Below are 16,499 nucleotides of genomic sequence, written 5' to 3' on the forward strand. Positions count from 1 at the left end.
TTGAAGCAAACTCTTTTCCTCAATACCTGGCTTACTTTTTTAGTTTTAAATGAGATTTTTTTAAACATGAAACAAACAGAAGTCTAGAAATAACTTGCCAATTTTGGCATTTTAATGCTTTAATGTTTCCATTACACCCCTGGTTTACCTATTTTGCCCCAATTGTGGTGAAAGTGCTAGATGACTTTAAACTATAAACAATCAGTATACAGGATTCCTAATGTGTATCCCTTGAGTGTACAGGAATCCCATATGCCAATTATACTGGTGTATAGGATACTATAACAGTTTCCTTCAGCTTAACCTATTATAGGTCAGAATTCTGTTTTCTAACTGCATCAATCCATCTAGACCTTGGTCTTTTCCCATCCTGGCATCAAACACCTGTTTTGCTAATCTTTCATGTCCTATTATTTTAAGCACCCATACCACCTTCAAATAGCTTTGCTCACACATTTCTTGAATGCTAACAATGTCAAGTTTTTTCCCGATAGCTTTATTTTAAATACTATTCTGCCACTGATGCCATCTATTCATTCTCATAATTTTCTCAGAACTTTCATACCTGTGTCTCAATTTCTTTGATAAATTGCTTAATTTTTCACCCAACTTTCATCTCTATAAGTTAAAACTGGTTCATCCATTGGTTTTAATCATGGGGGGGGGGGGTATCTGTGGAAGTTACCTCAAGCTTTGTTCTAAAGAGGTTTAGGGAAAGGTCGAAACTGACAATATATTTTTGACACTGCAGTTCTAGCTTGTATTATGCACTGCATAATGTGATTCACTACACTTTCTATAGTAGATAAGCTGATTGTCACAGAATCAAATTTTGTGAAGGAGTTAAAAATGAACAGTCAAACTTGTTCTATTTCCACTGTGATATCAAATAATGAAACACGTGGCTACCCATGTAAAGAGTGGATATTGCAAGAAAATGGTCCACTTTCACATAAGTTATCAATTTTCTATTTAAAAGGTCGGTAGAGAAATAGGGGGAGAGCAGACTGTTAAGTTAATAGCAGTGAATGTTCAGGTAGGCATATAGAAGAAGGCATCACCATCCTGTGTTTAAAAGGGACTTGTTCAGATCAGGTATGGATGCTCACAAGGATGGGAACTCCTCTGTGGGCATGTCCATCCCAATCCTGTCCTTACGAATGACAGTAACAATCTCTGATGTATGATGGTTATGAGGCTTTAACTATGTCTCATATAAGCAAAACACACTGGCCTATTCTTTTGCAGAAAGGCTTTGATGACATTGATATTTTAGCACGACACACAAAAATTCAAATATAGGAAGGTATGTCAAACCATGTAATGGTCAGGGGAATGGGTGCTCTTTATGTGGGAGACATGCTTAAGAGCGGCACCCTTACATTGCATGCATATGCTGCTTTTTTCTCCATCAGTAACATGAAAGGCATCAGAAAAAATTACAGCATCTCCCATGAATCAAAAATTACTCCTCCCAAAACAGCAAAATCATTTAAAAAATCTGTACAAACATTTCCATGTCCATTTCACCAACATATGTAGACTTAACATGATGTGCCACCACTTACTAACAGAACTTCAAACTGGTAGCTAAAACCACCTATCCAAGTTAATGCATTACATGTATATCCTTTCATTACAAGAGGAGTGCTACTTGTGCATTTATCAGATATGAAACCTCATGATAGAGAATGCCAAACAATGTGCTGTATTCAATTGCTGTGTTTATTATTCTATAAATTCTGATAACTTTGACCTCTCTCCCCTCTGAATATTGCTCTCTGTAGCTAGATTTTCTGCATTCCAAATACTTAACAGTGAGGTCATCCTCTTTTGAACTTTAGTATCAAAAAGCTACTCTCTTTTAAAATTTCACTGATTAAGCTAATAAAAACAAAAAATAAACAAGCTATTTGTTGTTTGCAATGACTTCATACAAGAGCTGAAAAAAATTATCAATAAATCTAAATCTTACTTTAAAGGATCCAGAGTAGAAAACACGTCTCTACTCAAACAGCAGTTGAGCAGACCAGAAGGTCCTTTGCCGAGACTACTCTGCACAACTTCTGTTCTTCCACACTTTGATCTCTCTCTCTCACACATATCCAAAAGCTAACCTCCTGCATCAGTCTTTCTGAACTCAAATGTAAGCCAGCATATTTGAAAGAAATCACATTAGTTGTTGTGGGGTATTTATGGAAGATACCCACACTTTGTCCACTCAAAAACAAAACCTTCAAGCTGCTTTTTGCTATATTGCCAACCAACTGCTGTAGGACCAGATAACACTTATTATGAGAAGGTCAAGCATCTGTCTTCCATGAATCAATTGCCCTGACTCTTTAACTGAGTACAATTTATTAGATTTCTGACAAAGGGCCAGGCATGGATCTAGATCCCAGAACTCACAAAATACTATATATTTCTAATTTGCTACAATAAAAATGTGTGCAAAATACAATGCTTAAAAATTCATTTTGTAACAGTGAATCAGACTCATATTCTATGCCAGAGAACCATCTTAAAATTTCCAAGAATCTTTTAACATGAAAATATTGTTATGCATTGCATGATATTACATATCTACTGGTGTACTCATTGTATCAGACTTGATTCTCTGTTAGTGCAAGAATGAGTCTTAATATCCAATCCTGACAGGCATAAAATACTTGCTGAACTGCTAGGATGATGGTATTACTTAGGTTCAGTTAATGCTTTTTCTCCTCTCCTATTTATTTTATTATTATTTTTGGATAGGAGATTTAATAACCTAAACAATTTAGTTGTAAAAATCTAGTTGGCAAAGGGTTTTCTAAGCATTTTCTTTTGCTCATATCTTTATGATGTAATAAAGCAGCTAAAATCAGCATTATGAATTATACTACACGATCAACTATACTGAAAGCTCTAGCTCCAAACCTATTAGAGAATCTGCTATTAGATATTAGAGAATCGTAATAAATAAGTGTTTATAGAGCTCACCACTTGATTCTGTCAACATTTGTTTCCAAAGGCTAATTAAGTTGGTTTTAACAAACTACCATAATCATTAAATGTATAGAAAGGATTAGGTATTGTTAATTATTCATAACAGCACTTCATAGTATAACCACCAAGAGAGGAAAAAATAAATTAATTTATTGAAAGTACTAACATTTCACTGGTTTTCTACCCAGCATCTTCAGAGCATAAATTATAACTGTGATAAGTACTTGGGCACTCAACTAAATCAAAAAGAATTCAAATTGTAACTGAAACAGAATTAATGTCCTAACATGTTGCCTCCTATGGAATGGGTTGGAGAAGTCAGGTTACCTGGTCTCAGAATGACTCTCTCAGATCTTTGGCAAATTAATGTAACCATACTTGTCAAGGTTGGGTAAGTGCTTCATAGGTGATGCTGATTCTAAAAATAATCTCTCAGACCTATAGTGACATCTACATAATAGCTGTTAAGATGTGCTAAAAATGTAACTAGTGTGTCGGGGGGCTATGAGGCCAAATGGCAAATATGTCGCCAACATAAAAAATTTAGCTCTTACAGATTCTGACATCACTTCTGTTCACTAATGAACCTTTGGCAGAGATCTTTGACCTCATTAAGTGACATTTACCCTCTGATATAACTAAATTATTCAAATTCACCATTTCTTCTGGTTATTTCTTATGGAAAGGGAAAATATACAAACAGCTGGATGGGATTGCAATGAGTTTCTCTTCCACTAGTCAACTTTCATATGGATTATTTTGAAAAAAAACATAGCCACACACTTAAACTAATGGTCTGGCTATGCTTTGTCGATGATGGTTTGCTATTTGGCCTCATATTTTTATCACAGCTTAACAGCCGGCATCCTAAAAAACTTCACAACAGAAAAAAGCAATACTTGTCCTCCCTTTCAAGATACACTAGTAACGTGACTTCCTAATTGTCCACTATCCTTTTCTATTTACAGAAAATCCACACATATAAAACAGTATTTACATAAGCAATCACACTCCCACACATCCGAATAGTATGGCATCCTGAAAGCATTCACTGAGCCAGGGCTATTTGTTTGAATGACAAAGGCCTTGAATTTAGCTCCAGGATCTTTGCAGCACCTTTTTAGCCAATGGCTACAATCTGTTCAGTAAATCTGTTCAATAAATCAATAAATTAATTTATTTTTTTAATTCTCCTGGTGTTGTTTATACCATGAAGTGCTATTATGAATAGGACGGTTGAGGCTTAAGAGCAAATCACATCCAGTAACAAACTGATTCTATTTAACAATTAAATACTTCTTGTTCTTTAAAATTCTTCATTTAATAATCATTTTATTTTAATTAATTAGAAACAAACTAAATGCATGATGATCGTACACAATTAGATTGAAAATGCTGCAGAAAAAGACAAAACTTTTTCTGCAGCATTTTTTCTTAAAATCAATAAATTAATTTATTTTTTTAATTCTCCTGGTGTTGTTTATACCATGAAGTGCTATTATGAATAGGACGGTTGAGGCTTAAGAGCAAATCACATCCAGTAACAAACTGATTCTATTTAACAATTAAATACTTCTTGTTCTTTAAAATTCTTCATTTAATAATCATTTTATTTTAATTAATTAGAAACAAACTAAATGCATGATGATCATACACAATTAGATTGAAAATGCTGCAGAAAAAGACAAAACTTTTTTTTTCGTTACTGAAATGTTTAATGAATTTGCATTTCCTCCATTTTCATCTTAGAATGCTGGTTAATTTAAATTAATTTTAGTTAGTGATAGGAATGCTTATTTTGGCTCCTATATAGAAAGTCAAAAGAGTGAAGCTAAAATAAAAATTAATACAGTGGAAGACTTACATTAGAATTTTTAATAACATGATTTAATATCGAAGACGTATTCAGATGAGGATTTTTATTTTCTAATTCCGCAGTCTTCTAGTTCTCTTCTTTCTTATGTCTTTCATTATTGTTTGAACTTTTAATGTTGTCATTTTGTGTGCATTATGTTTGCCTCCTGCAAATCCTTCAGCAGGAAGCATACATAAAGCATGCAATATTACTTCCTATTCTGTTTTCTATTATTTCTTTTGTTTCCTGAGAATGTAGTGGGTGGGTGGGGAGTAGGTCTTTCTCCCTGCAAATTTGCTACAGTGAGTATATAAGTGTATTTGCAAAATACTGTACTGCTATGTTGAGTAAATAAAATATAAGTAGACGTTTAAGTTAAAAAAAAAAAATTAATGCAACAGAAGACTCACTTTGCAATCGCAAAAAATTTTTGCTCAAGTATCAAGGGAATCTTTAGTATAGATTCAAAACTAAAAGAAATAAGTAATATAATAACGGCTCAACAATGAGAGCATGAGCACAGCAGAAACTTCAAAAGGTTCAAACTGCTCTAAAATTCTAATAACCTTTATATGTGTGTTATAAAACAAAATAAATTAACTAGGGAAGGCTGTATGAAAAGAAACAATTTACCATAAAGAGGATAACTTAAGCCCTTCATATCTATTTAGATTGGGACAATGTAGCAAGATTTGCAAGCTTTATACTACAGCTCCATAAGAAAACAGTTGTTAATGTAGAATTTGAGTCTTCCACAGAACCCTATGTAAGTAGATGGCATGTTCAGCAAAATTCAGATGTCCATCATGATTAACAGTGCAGATCTGGCCAAAGTGCAATAAACAAAGTACAGTAGAACTCGGTTATAACAATCACGGTTACAGCGAATTCACGTTTATAACGAATAATTTTGAAGGTATATTTGAATTACATTTGATTTAATGCATGTATTTCATGTTTGTTACGAATTCACTTCAAGGGAATAATGAACGAATAATACACTTTAGTCATTCCTTTACTTTTACTGACATTTCATACGTATGCATTTTCTGGTTGTGGAAAAACGTCGGGAGTCAAACAGAAAATTTCATTGGTTTCCGAAAAAGTAAAAATTATACGGGAGGCGGAAAGTGGCCAATCAAATCTGACAGTAGCAAAGAAGTATGGTTTGTCCCCATCTACAATATCAACAATTTGGAAGAATCGCGAGTTGACTTGGAAAGCTTTTGAAAACAATTTATCGAAGTGTAAAAAACTTAAAAAGTGTAATAAAAGTGACGCTGACAAGGCACTTCTTTCGTGGTTTAAAGTGCACAGAACCACTGGCTTACCTATTAGCGGACCAATTTTGAAAGTTCAAGCCAAAAAATTTGCTGTTCAACTTGGTTATAGCGATTTTAAATGCAACAATGGGGGATTGATCGCTTTAAGAACAGAAACAATATAGTCTACACAAAAGTAAGTGGCGAAGCGTTGTCCATTGACAAAAACGTTGTTTCTGACTGGATCAAGAATGTATGGCCGGACATCAAATGAAGGTATGGATACAACAACATTTATAATGCAGACGAAGCAGGGTTTTTTAATAATTTAACGCCCGATAAAACTTTTCAATTTAAAAACGAAAAGTGCATTGGTGAAAAACATCAAAAATAGACTCACAGTTTTAGTTTGTGCGAACATGACCGGCAACAATAAAAGAAAGCTTCTTGTAATTGGAAAATCGGCAAAGCCTAGATGCTTTAAAAACATAAAGAAACTTCCCGTTGATTATACAGCAAATAAGACGACCTGGATGACATCTTCAATTTTCGAAAATGAAATTCGCAAGTCGGATAAAAATCTTCGCAGTGAAAACCAGAAAATTTTGTTATTGATAGACAACTGTCCTGCCCATCCTGTAGTGGCTAATTTAACAAACATAGAACTTGTTTTTTTGCCACCGAATGTGACATCTGTCTTGCAATCACTTGATCAAGGCATAATTAGATGTTTTAAATCCCATTTTCGTCATCTGTTAGTCCTGGAACTGATGGAACGCAGAGAAAATCTGCGGAAAATGCTTATGCTTACAACTTGAAGATCAGTGTACTTCACGCAATATGTTTAATGAGTGATGCTTGGAATTTGGTGTCATCGTTTACGATACAACTGTTTTAAGAAAGCCGGTCTTGCGCAATACGAGTGCGAATCTGAAGAAGATGAAGTGGATAACTTACCGTTATCAGCGTGGTTAAAAGCGCGAAACTTGAACAATTTTGAAATGTGCGCAGAGATAAATAATTGCATCGCAACTTCGGGTATACCGACAGACACTGACATCTTAAAACAAATCTCTCATACACCAGAAGAAGATAATAGTAGTAGTGACTCCGAGGAAGAAAATAGCAATGATGAGAAAATCATTACCTGGTGTGAAGCAGAAAGTGCTTTACATATTTTAACAAGATTTATGGAATCACGATCTGTAAGTTCAGACGACACATTTAAGAATCTTAATGGTATAAAGAACAATTTCAAATGTATGAAATATGCGTCTTGTGCAAAGCAAAGCATGGTTGATTTTTAATGTAAAAATGTGAAGTTTTAAAAATAAATTTTTGTTCTTTATATGTATGTATGCACATATGTATTTATGTTACCCAATATACCTATGCTGAGAAAAATCTGAAAACATTTTTAATTTGCTCAAATTATGACCTTCTTGGATATAATGAATAACGGTTATTACGAACAAATTTATGTAGTCTCGTGGAATTCGTTATAACCGAGTTCTACTGCTGTATATGGAATTAAACATAGGGTAGATCAAAGAGAAAGGCTTATCCTTAATTTTTTCTCTTTAGAAAGGAGAAAAGTTTATTAATTAGGTGAAAGGGCACTCTGAGACTAGTGGATTTAACTAACATGAAATTGTGTTTAGAGACACCTTTGACATACATGATTGACAGCTTCAGAGAATGGTGATGTAGAAATTCCATAACTGTCAATGATTTTATTTCCAAAAAGACTCTGTGAAGCCATTAGATAAAGAAGATGCTTTAAAATATATTTCTTTTGTTGGTTAAAACTCCATAAAGAACAAACAGTAAGCTCATTGAATAAGAGATTTAATAGTGCTTGATTTTTGTCCAAGCATGTGGATATAAAGTCCAGTGCAGGTTTTCTTTCAAAAGACAAAGTTTTCCTCCTAGAACTAGCTGATGAGGCATAAGCAGTTCTAGGAAGAAACTGTGTTCTCCAATTTTGAGCATAAATATATATGCCCAGCTGAACATTTGTCTTTGTGAAAAATTTCAGACAGTGAACCTTACCACACTCTAAAGATATCTATTTAAGAATTCTGCTGATTAGTAACTGTCAATAGTTACAACAAACTTTGATTTTCCTGTTGTGATCAACAGGAAAATCAAAGGATCTTTTGGAGTTTGATAAAGGGCTTATTGTGGGCGACTGTTTGGTTGTCCATACCACCAAAATGTGGTATGAATGCAAAATTAAAGAGGCCTGTGAAATTCTTATCAACCACTCTAATCTTAACTATAATTATGGTTTAAAACTGCTAAGAATATGGAATGCCCATATTCTACCCACATAGCCTTTTAAATTATATTAATCCAGGATCTTAGTCTTTACACTAATGTTAAATTATTGATAAGGCCAAGTATTATTGCTGTATGAAGTATTAATATGAATATAATCTCTGACGATATTATAAATAGGATATAGCTTGTCTCTGTATATATTATTATTATTACGGTAAACTCCAAGGAGTCACTAGACTCATCGAGGGAGGCCCTAAACATCATATCAAGAACAACTATTCGGCATTTGCACAGTATTTATCATACTTTGTTTTGAACTCATTTATAGTCATGGCACCTACAACAAACTCTGGCAGCTTATTCCACTAATTCACCACTCTCCAAGCAAAAAACCTAGTTCTAACAACCTTGCTCAGTTTCCATGGATGTCCCCAAGTTCTCCCATCACCAGACCTGTTCTGAAAAATTTCCTCTGAATTAATCTTGTAAAAAATCCTTCAGTAATTTGAATGTCTCAATCATATTACCCCTTTTCCACCTATCAACCAATTTCTGTAACCCACAGATCTTCAACCTGTTCTCGTAAGGTTCATTCCATAGACCAGCTATCATCTTGGTCGCTCGCCTCTGGATCCTCTCTACCTCTTTCCCAGCAAGAAGAAACCCAGGGGCCCAGATCTGGACACAGTACTCAAGATGGGGTCTCATCAAGGCTCGATAAAGAGCAACAATAACTTGCTTATCTCTGCTCATCAAAGTATTCTTCAGTAACCAAGTAATCTGATGAGCTGATTGCCACTTTTGCTATTTGCCCCCCTAAACGTTAATTCCTTATCCACCAACACACCCAAATCTCTGGCTCCGTCAACCTCCTGGAGTACAGTTCCACCAATGTGATGTACTGATGCTAATTTTTTCACCCCAAAATGCATAACCTTACACTTTGCTACATTAAACCGACATCCATTCTCATTAGTCGAGACTGCCAGTCTATATAAATCATCCTGCAAAATTTTGACATCATGTGCATTCACTATTGCTCTACCCAACTTTGCATCATCAGCAAATAAATGAACAGTTCCTCTCAGTTCCTTTCCTATATCATTAATGAACAAATTAAATAGCAGTGGTCCAAGAACAGAATCCTGCAGCACACACCACGAGTAACAGGCCTTCTTTTGGACTCCACTCCTGAATAAACAACTCTCTGATATAATCACCCTCCTATCCATCTCACCAACCCATCCCCATGTGCTGCAGTTAGCTGATTAGAATTCCATGTAGTATCCTGTCAAAGGCCTTAGCAAAGTCCAGCAGTATCACGGCTGTAAATCTATTACCCTTATCCAGTTCAGCCATCACTGTATTATAAAACATGAGCAAGTGACTGAGGCATGATCTACCATTCACAAAACCATGCTGTTCTGCATATAGTATCCCATTTTCATTTATCCATTCCTGTATTTAGCTCTTGACTAAAATCTCCAAAACCTTGACAACGATTCCTGATATGCCAATCAGTCGGTAATTTGCAACAGCAGTCTTGGAACCTCCTTTATGCAATGGAAAACTATTTTCCCCTCTTTCTACCCCCTCTGGACTAACCCAGAGCTGAGACTTAATTAAACAATATGGTCAAGGGAACTGACAATTCCTTTACCGCTTCACGTAAGACTCGAGCTGGTATACCATCCAATCCCACAGATATATTTACATTAAGGTTCTGTAATACACTATTCACCTCTATTTCATTCACTTCAATTCCTGTCAGCTATTCATTATCTCATTCCTGCAATATCACAGCCTGGATGATATACTCTTGCAAAGTGCTCACTTAGTAATTCTACTATTTCAGTTGATTCAGTTACCTCCCTGCCATTGGCATTCCTTAGAATAATTTTGCCATATACATTTTTTCTTTTATTTGCAGCATATCGAAAGAACGTTTTGGGATTCACTTTAGCTTGCATTGTTAATTTCCTTTCATAATCTGCATTTGCTTTTCTTACCACACTAGTTACCCTTCTGGCCTGTGCTTTGTACTGTTCATGTGCCTGCAGATCACCTTTCTCCTTAAATTTCATCCATAATTGTTTCTTTTTTTTGCAGCTCAAGCTTAATGATGTTATTCATCAATTTAACTCCCACTTGATTTACTCTCCAGACTCTAGGTATGCAGTCAGCCATTACCTCCCTCAAACGCTCTTTAACTACTTCCCATGCACTATCAACATCCAGCCCTTGCAGTTTAACATGCCATCGCACCGATCCAAGCAATCTCCTAAGCTTGTCATACTTACCCAACCCAGTAATTCCACATATACCCTGTCTTTACTGAAAATTCCTTTCATAATCTGCCATTTAGCCACCTCCCATTCCTTTCATAATCACACATTTAGCCACCTCCCAGGTCAAGACCATGTGATCACTCTCACATATTGGTGGCAATGCGGTCATATTCGTTATAGACAAATTCTCAGATGCAATTACCAGATCGAACACTCTCAAACCCTTAGTATCCTCCATTACATGCTGTCTCAGGTAGTTATCCCTTAGTAACTGCATAAAATTCATTTCCTAATCCCCATTTGTCCTCTCCTCCCTCCAATTAATGTTACCATAGTTGAAATCCCCCATAATAATTACCTGTCCTCCACTCATTGAGTCTATTTGCCTATGCATACTGTCTCCATCATCTTTTCCATCGCCTAGTCTATAGCAGAATCCAACTGTAAATTTTGTTCTGCTGACCTCAATCTCACACCAGATAGCCTCAAATGTGCTATTTTTACTATTATGAAGTTCAACTTCAATTCTCTTTGGCTGCAGTTCAACAGTTATGATCAATAACATTCCTTCCCCTTTCTCTCTGTCTTTCCTGAATACACTATAGCCCTCACATTCTATCCCATTAATTATATCATCTTCTGTTAGCCACGTCTCACTAATGCCAATAACTGGTGGCCAGGAAGAACTAACCAAGGCCAAAAATTCCTCCTCCTTATTCCAAATACTCCTGACATTAGCGTACATAAAGTGCAGAAGTCCCCTAGCCCCAACCCTATTTTGAAGCCTTATACTATCCCATTTTGGTATGCTATCCTTCATTCTAACTCTGGCATATTATAAACATTGTTACACTCAACTGCCTCACTGATGTCTGCATGTCCACTTAACAGCATCCCCACCCTCCCTAAAAGCTCTAGTTTCCCTGATTCTGCACATCCACTTTCACTTCATTTAGCAACAATTTTTCCAGTCTCCGAACACCAAGTCCATTCAGATGCAAACCATTCTTCTTGTATAAGTCCTTTATATGTGTATACTCCAGATGATGATCTCAAAATGAAGGTCAAAATATCGCATTAAAGGAATATGTAACATTAAAGGAAAGGATTTTTTAGGTATTCACTATAGTACATATCTGTATTTGGTTTTATTATTATTAACACGTTCACTGCCACGCTACTTTGGCATGGTCTGTTCCCCTACGCCGAGCAGTTTTACTTCTTCAAGGTCAGTACGATAATCTCGTTACCGGAGGTAAACGTCCTACGAGAATACACAGTTTTGATGCTAGCCCCACAAGCCAAGCATTTTCACTTCATCAAGGTCACTACAATAATCTCGTTCCCGGCGGTAAGCGTCATACGAGTATACTCGTAGCTGGCTTGTGAAGCAGGTTTACCCACTACGAGTATACTCGTAGTTGGCAGCGAATGTGTTAAGAAGACCTCCAGGCAATCAGGGACTCATCAAGGGAGGTCACATATTACAAGCACCAGCTATCATACTTATTCTTGAATTCATTCACACTGCTTGCACTCACAATATCCAATGGCAATTCATCCCAATCATGTACCACTCTATGTGAGAAAAATCAAGCCCTCACTCCCTTCTTAGCGGCATTCATGCTCAGCTTCCAAGGATACCCTCTTGTCCTTTCCAGACCATCCATAATTTGAAAAATTCAATCAACTGAAATCCTGTATGACCCTTTCAGAAGTTTGTAAATCTCAATCATATCACCCCTCTTTCTCCTGTTTGCTAGTGTCTGCAGTCCACAAATTCTATCCTACTACCACCTCTGAATTTCATAGCTGGGATTACACAATCTGGTACAAGACATTCAACAGGCATCCGCCATACCCACATCTGTCCATCTGCTCGGTAGAGGGTGTAACATTATTTGACACTCCATAACACAGCTTTCCAAGCTTCCATGTCTCACTATACATGCTGTTTGCACCACTGAAGATGATACTGCATGCCGGTTTGGGTAACGTGGGGCTTGCATATTGCAGTGAATATTTCCTATTTGCATATTGCATATTTCTTACCATGGAAACTCATGTTGTGTGACTTGGTTCTAAATGTTTTTGTGCAGATTCATGTTCAAATCGATGCCTGGAACACTGCATTCAACATATCTGCTGACAGTTTTACATATTATCATTCGTAGCATCCTATGGTCAATGTTTAGTGAGTGTGGTGGGTCGTCCACTGCGAGTAGCACTTGAAGATGACTCCCTGCACTTCCATCTCAGCATGGTATCACTGGTCGAGTTGTGATGGCTCAATTTGTTAACAATTTGTCGAACAGATAATCAAAGTTGTGGAGTCAGAGTCAGAAACAATTCTTGGTTTACTCGATACATTAGTATCCTCCATTACATGCTGTCTCAGGTAGTTATCCCTTAGTAACTGCATAAAATTCATTTCCTAATCCCCATTTGTCCTCTCCTCCCTCCAATTAATGTTACCATAGTTGAAATCCCCCATAATAATTACCTGTCCTCCACTCATTGAGTCTATTTGCCTATGCATACTGTCTCCATCATCTTTTCCATCGCCTAGTCTATAGCAGAATCCAACTGTAAATTTTGTTCTGCTGACCTCAATCTCACACCAGATAGCCTCAAATGTGCTATTTTTACTATTATGAAGTTCAACTTCAATTCTCTTTGGCTGCAGTTCAACAGTTATGATCAATAACATTCCTTCCCCTTTCTCTCTGTCTTTCCTGAATACACTATAGCCCTCACATTCTATCCCATTAATTATATCTTCTGTTAGCCACGTCTCACTAATGCCAATAACTGGTGGCCAGGAAGAACTAACCAAGGCCAAAAATTCCTCCTCCTTATTCCAAATACTCCTGACATTAGCGTACATAAAGTGCAGAAGTCCCCTAGCCCCAACCCTATTTTGAAGCCTTATACTATCCCATTTTGGTATGCTATCCTTCATTCTAACTCAGGCATATTATAAACATTGTTACACTCAACTGCCTCACTGATGTCTGCATGTCCACTTAACAGCATCCCCACCCTCCCTAAAAGCTCTAGTTTCCCTGATTCTGCACATCCACTTTCACTTCATTTAGCAACAATTTTTCCAGTCTCCGAACACCAAGTCCATTCAGATGCAAACCATTCTTCTTGTATAAGTCCTTTATATGTGTATACTCCAGATGATGATCTCAAAATGAAGGTCAAAATATCGCATTAAAGGAATATGTAACATTAAAGGAAAGGATTTTTTAGGTATTCACTATAGTACATATCTGTATTTGGTTTTATTATTATTAACACGTTCACTGCCACGCTACTTTGGCATGGTCTGTTCCCCTACGCCGAGCAGTTTTACTTCTTCAAGGTCAGTACGATAATCTCGTTACCGGAGGTAAACGTCCTACGAGAATACACAGTTTTGATGCTAGCCCCACAAGCCAAGCATTTTCACTTCATCAAGGTCACTACAATAATCTCGTTCCCGGCGGTAAGCGTCATACGAGTATACTCGTAGCTGGCTTGTGAAGCAGGTTTACCCACTACGAGTATACTCGTAGTTGGCAGCGAACGTGTTAAGAAGACCTCCAGGCAATCAGGGACTCATCAAGGGAGGTCACATATTACAAGCACCAGCTATCATACTTATTCTTGAATTCATTCACACTGCTTGCACTCACAATATCCAATGGCAATTCATCCCAATCATGTACCACTCTATGTGAGAAAAATCAAGCCCTCACTCCCTTCTTAGCAGCATTCATGCTCAGCTTCCAAGGATACCCTCTTGTCCTTTCCAGACCATCCATAATTTGAAAAATTCAATCAACTGAAATCCTGTATGACCCTTTCAGAAGTTTGTAAATCTCAATCATATCACCCCTCTTTCTCCTGTTTGCTAGTGTCTGCAGTCCACAAATTCTATCCTACTACCACCTCTGAATTTCATAGCTGGGATTACACAATCTGGTACAAGACATTCAACAGGCATCCGCCATACCCACATCTGTCCATCTGCTCGGTAGAGGGTGTAACATTATTTGACACTCCATAACACAGCTTTCCAAGCTTCCATGTCTCACTATACATGCTGTTTGCACCACTGAAGATGATACTGCATGCCGGTTTGGGTAACGTGGGGCTTGCATATTGCAGTGAATATTTCCTATTTGCATATTGCATATTTCTTACCATGGAAACTCATGTTGTGTGACTTGGTTCTAAATGTTTTTGTGCAGATTCATGTTCAAATCGATGCCTGGAACACTGCATTCAACATATCTGCTGACAGTTTTACATATTATCATTCGTAGCATCCTATGGTCAATGTTTAGTGAGTGTGGTGGGTCGTCCACTGCGAGTAGCACTTGAAGATGACTCCCTGCACTTCCATCTCAGCATGGTATCACTGGTCGAGTTGTGATGGCTCAATTTGTTAACAATTTGTCGAACAGATAATCAAAGTTGTGGAGTCAGAGTCAGAAACAATTCTTGGTTTACTCGATACATTTTTACTTGGTCAGTAAAAATGTATCGACTCCAAATCCTAATGAATTTAAATTGTAATCTAAATAATATGTTAAAATTTCCTATTTCACAGACAATAATTTGATTAACCATTTTTTTTTGTTATTTTTTAATTTCAAGTTCTTTGCAAATTTCAAAATAAACCTTTTATGATAATTTATATATCATATTAGTGAAAGCGGCACCCCATGAAAAAAATTCACAATGGCAAAAAAAGTGTCAACAAAGTCCTCTGCTTCTGAACACTTCACAATAACAACAGAAGGGAAATATTATATGTGTCAATGTATTATAGAAGATGATAATTATCAAAAAGCACGTGATGCAAAAATTAGTAGTTTTGATTTTTTAATGATACTTGTGACATAATGATTAGAAATATATATATGTTTACACAAGAATAATGTTTAATTTGCCAAATATTTAAAGAAAGTGTGGAGGCCTTACTTCAACGTCCTAACTTGAATCGTAATGACTGTATATCTATATCAAAAATTTGGGAAAGTTTAATCAGGATAACACATTAATTTAAAAAAAAAAAATTTTTTTTAAATGTAAATTTCCTATATTAGTCTAATGTTATTTAAGATTATTATATGAATTAATATCTTTAATTATGATTTTAAAAATGTTTACTCTTCTAATACTTAGCGATATGACATCACGCAGCTTGTTCTATGTGTGAATGATCAATTGTTCGTATTCCGCCTTGTTTTTTAAAATTATTCCTATGTAGCCACTGAAGATGGTCTGTAATATTCAGACTGAAATATTTGGCATATTAAACATTATTCTTGTGTAAATGTGTATATATTTCTAATTAGTAGTTTTTGTTTTGATAAAAATGCTCCTACAAGAGTATCAAATCTAAAAAGACACTTGCGGCGTTTTCATCCTGAAGTGTTAGAGGCTGTGAATGAGAAAGATGGCAATAAAAACATTTCATCTACTTCAGGGATAAAGAAAGATCAGAAATCTAGTGGAAGCCAAACACAACTACCAAGATTCTTTACATCTGACAAAGTTACCATAACAATGATGCCAGAAAAGTTTAAAACCCACATCACTGAAATGGCAGTGAAGAATAGTGTGCCTCTATCCCTTTTTTCACAACTAAAATGGAGAAACGGCTAGAAAACTTGCAGTTTCTCTGGAAAGGGAGACTGATAATTGAAAAGGCCAAATGTAAGAAAGAACTTCAAAAAAAGTCTGAAGGGACATTTTGTCTTTATTAAAATAGATGCATGCACACAACAGAGTCAATTATTTTGCTATTAATGTTAGATTTGTTGA

The 16,499-nt window shown here is 36.1% G+C and overlaps 1 protein-coding gene across 2 annotated transcripts in view; it reads right to left on the reverse strand.

Moving 5' to 3' along the window:
* The window catches only part of Sara (Smad anchor for receptor activation), a 418,622-nt gene that overhangs the window by 13,561 nt on the left and 388,562 nt on the right, over nucleotides 1–16,499 (reverse strand). The window lies entirely within an intron of this gene.

Source organism: Typopeltis vanoorti, chromosome 20 (assembly GCF_054136105.1).
Source record: "Typopeltis vanoorti isolate ZY-2024b chromosome 20, IOZ_Tvanoo_1.0, whole genome shotgun sequence".
In the NCBI taxonomy this organism is placed as follows: Eukaryota; Metazoa; Arthropoda; class Arachnida; order Uropygi; family Thelyphonidae; genus Typopeltis; species Typopeltis vanoorti.